We start from the raw sequence: 4,737 nt of genomic DNA, 5'->3' as shown, positions 1-4,737 counted from the left end.
CAGAGGACAGTTCTCTCGGGATGGACTTCATCTGAGTAGGGAAGGAAATAGACTTCTAGGATGGAGGCTGGCACAACTGATTAAGAGAGCTTTAAACTAGGAATCTGCGGGAGATGGTTGGGAGATGTCCAGGTAATCTCCACACCAGATTTTAGCATTGAGAGGGAAGAAAACAAAGTAAGAAAGGATACAGCCGTGGGTAGGAGAATGTATATAAGGAGGAAGAGCAGTGTGGATACCAGTCTAATAGGTTATACTGGCTGTAGAATGACCGTGCTTAATAGGGTACAGGATGTGAGCGAGGCCAAACAGCAAAAATTAAGATGTTTGCGAGGAGCCTTGGTAACAAAATGGAGGAACTAGAGCTACTGGTGCAGGACGTGAAACCAGATATTACAGGGAGAACAGAAACAGGGTGGAATAGTCGTCATGACTGGACTACCACTATTGAAGGGTATGTGCTGTTTAGGAAAGACCGAAATGAAGGTAGAGGTGGTGGAGTAGCACTGTATATCAATGATGAGGTAGAATGTAAAGAAATAAGAAGTGATGAAATGGACAAGACAGAGTCCGTCTGGGCAAAAATTACATTGGGGAAGAAAACTATTAGAGCCTCCCCTGGGATAGTGCTTGGGGCGTGCTATAGACCGCCGGGATCTCATTTGGATATGGATAGAGCCCTCTTTAATGTTTTTAATGAAGTAAATACTAATGGAAACTGCATGATCATGGGAGACTTTAACTTCCCAGCTATAGACTGGAGGACGAGTGCTAGTAATAATAATAGGGCTCAGATTTTCCTAGATGCGATAGCTGATGGATTCCTTCATCAAGTAGTTGCTGAACCGACAAGAGGGGGTGCCATTCTAGATTTGGTTTTGGTGAGTAATGAGGACCTCATAGAAGAAATGGTTGTAGGGGATAATCTTGGTTCAAGTGATCATGAGCTAATTCAGTTCAAACTGAATGGAAGGATTAACAAAAATAAATCTGCAACTAGGGTTTTTGATTTCAAAAAGGCTGACTTTCAAAAATTAAGGAAATTAGTTAGGGAAGTGGATTGGACTGAAGAACTTATGGATCTAAAGGCAGAGGAGGTCTGGGATTACTTTAAATCAAAGCTGCAGAAGCAATCGGAAGCCTGCATCCCAAGAAAGGGGAAATAATTCATAGGCAGGAGTTGTAGACCAAGCTGGATGAGCAAGCATCTCAGAGAGGTGATTAAGAAAAAGCAGAAAGCATACAGGGAGTGGAAGATGGGAGGGATCAGCAAGGAAAGCTACCTTATTGCGATCAGAACATGTAGGGATAAAGTGAGACAGGCTAAAAGTCAAGTAGAGTTGGACCTTGCAAAGGGAATTAAAAGCAATAGTAAAAGGTTCTATAGCCATATAAATAAGAAGAAAACAAAGAAAGAAGAAGTGGGACCGCTAAACACTGAGGATGGAGTGGAGGTCAAGGATAATCTAGGCATGGCCCAATATCTAAACAAATACTTTGCCTCAGTCTTTAATAAGGCTAATGAGGATCTTAGGGATAATGGTAGCATGACAAATGGGAATGAGGATATGGAGGTAGATATTACCATATCTGAGGTAGAAGCGAAATACAACATGGTTTTACAAAAAGTAGATCGTGCCAAACCAACCTGATCTCCTTCTTTGAGAAAGTAACAGATTTTTTAGACAAAGGAAACGCAGTGGATCTAATTTACCTAGATTTCAGTAAGGCATTTGATACCGTGCCACATGGGGAAGTATTACTTAAATTGGAAAAGATGGGGATCAATATGAAAATTGAAAGGTGGATAAGGAATTGGTTAAAGAGGAGACTACACGGGTCCTACTGAAAGGTGAACTGTCAGGCTGGAGGGAGGTTACCAGTGGAGTTCCTCAAGGATCAGTTTTGGGACCAATCTTATTTAATCTTTTTATTACTGACCTCGGCACAAAAAGTGGGAGTGTGCTAATAAAGTTTGCGGATGATACAAAGCTGGGAGATATTGCCAATTTAGAGAAGGACCGGGATATCATACAGGAGGATCTGGATGACCACGTAAACTGGAGTAATAGTAATAGGATGAAATTTAAAGTGAAAAGTGTAAGGTTATGCATTTAGGGATTAATAACAAGAATTTTAGTTATAAGCTGGGGATGCATCAATTAGAAGTAACGGAGGAGGAGAAGGACCTTGGAGTATTGGTTGATCATAGGATGACTATGAGCCACCAATGTGATATGGCCTTGAAAAAAGCTAATGCGGTCTTGGAATGCATCAGGAGAGGTATTTCCAGTAGAGATAAGGAGGTTTTAGTACCGTTATACAAGGCACTGGTGAGACCTCACCTGGAATACTGTGTGCAGTTCTGGTCTCCCATGTTTAAGAAGGATGAATTCAAACTGGAACAGGTACAGAGAAGGGCTACTAGGATGATCCGAGGAATGGAAAACTTGTCTTATGAAAGGAGACTCAAGGAGCTTGTCTTGTTTAGCCTAACCAAAAGAAGGTTGAGGGGAGATATGATTGCTCTCTATAAATATATCAGAGGGATAAATACCGGAAAGGGAGAGGAATTATTTAAGCTCAGTACCAATGTGGACACAAGAACAAATGGATATAAACTGGTCATTGGGAAGTTTAGACTTGAAATTAGACGAAGGTTTCTAACCATCAGAGGAGTGAAGTTTTGGAATAGCCTTCCAAGGGAAGCAGTGGAGGCAAAAGATCTATCTGGCTTTAAGATTAAACTCCGTAAGTTTATGGAGGAGATGCTATGATGGGATAACATGATTTTGGTAATTAATTGATCTTTCAATATTCATGGTAAATAGGCCTAATGGCCTGTGATGGGATGTTAGATGGGGTGGGATCTGAGTTACCCAGGAAAGAATTTTCTGTAGTATCTGGCTGGTGAATCTTGCCCATATGCTCAGGGTTTAGCTGATCGCCATATTTGGGGTCGGGAAGGAATTTTCCTCCAGGGCAGATTGGAAGAGGCCCTGAAGGTTTTTCACCTTCCTCTGTAGCATGGGGCACGGGTCACTTGCTGGAGGATTCTCTGCTCCTTGAAGTCTTTAAACCACAATTTGAGGACTTCAATAGCTCAGACACAGGTGAGAGGTTTTTCACCGGAGTGGGTGGATGAGATTCTGTGGCCTGCATTGTGCAGGAGGTCAGCCTAGATGATCATAATGGTCCCTTCTGACCTTAGTATCTATGAATCTAAACATAAAATATGGTTGCCTTCCCCTCTACATTCCCATGTGGTAGTTCCTTGACAGTCTCCGTTCATGGAACAGGGATAGGTGGGTGACTGATGGGCTACATTTTACACAAGTAGTGGGAGAAGAAGAGGATAGTTTTGCACCAGAACAAGTAAGATCTCTGTGTTTGTCCCCAAGCAGAATGAACACTTGGTGGGTCCAGGTCCGGAGTGACCCAAGTGAGATCCAATACAGGAGAAGTGAATTTTAAAATTCACCTGAGATGATTTCTGTTACGGACTAAAGGAAATGGCCATTTACGGATAGGGAGGAGCCAGGATGAAAAACTAAAGGGCCAGATTCTTAGGCAGTGTAAATCAGTGTAGGTTCACTGATGTCAGTGGCGCCGTCCTGGTTTACACCCACGGAGGATGGCTCAAAGAATGCCGCTAGCTTTTGATTAAGGAGAGTCGGAAGGTGCACAAAAGGGAAAGGACCAGGAAGTAAAATGATGATGACATGAAAATCACCAGAACAACAAAACTGCTCGTAAGAGCTGAAGAGATCTTTTTTTTTTTTTCACTACTTTTGAGGAGCTTTTTTTCTCCAGCCGTTCACATTTGAGACACAAGTACATGTTGTGTGCACTCAAATATTCCTACGTGGACCTGTTTCTCCTCTTACATACATCATTCACCACAACTTAAGCTGCTGTAAATAACCATAGCTCCATGCTGAGGATTTGCCCATTATATAAAGTGCAGTGGAGTTTTCCTGGTGTAAAATGGAGAGCAGAGGAGAATTAGGCTGTATGACTATCGCATATATGCATATGACTATCGCAGTGTGTGCCAGTCCCACGTTAGAATGGATTTTTCCATTGAAACCGGCAGACCAATATAAAAATATAGGATGCCAAACCTGAGAGGCCATTATTTTCCTTGAGTATTAATACATTTCTTGAGGAGCTGAAGGCACATGAGCCTCGCTCTGCATCGTAAGTATGTTAGTGTCCTCGTGAAACATGGCCTGTTATATCTTATAGAGGTCCTTAGCAGGAAATACTACCTCAAACGACCTTCCTCTGTTTTCAATACTTTGCTTGGATTGCTAGTTGCAATAGGCAGATGGGAAAGAGGTGGCGGTTCCGTCCGACAGAATTGCCAGCTTGACTGTATTCTGATCCCTTTCCCCTCACCAGCAGGGCCCATATTTATAGTGGTGCATAAGCTTTACTTTTCTAAAACATTTTGACAGCAAATATAAAACAATAGGTAATTGATTTATAAGCCCCTAGTCAACATGAGCATTATTCCGAATGCATAATTACATTGCAGGCAGCACATCCTTAACCTGGGATATGACACACTTGGATTAAAAAAACCCCTAAGTATGCACAACTGGGTGTCTTGTCTAAATCTGGCTGTGAAGAATTGAATGTAAAATTAGCATTCCATTAGAAATGAAGGAAATACAGGTTGTGCATGTAAAGCATGGCTATATCACTGTATAACTAGGAATGTGACATTTGTAT

Source organism: Lepidochelys kempii, chromosome 8 (genome assembly GCF_965140285.1).
Source record: "Lepidochelys kempii isolate rLepKem1 chromosome 8, rLepKem1.hap1, whole genome shotgun sequence".
NCBI lineage: Eukaryota > Metazoa > Chordata > Testudines > Cheloniidae > Lepidochelys > Lepidochelys kempii.
This window is presented reverse-complemented; position numbering follows the sequence as displayed.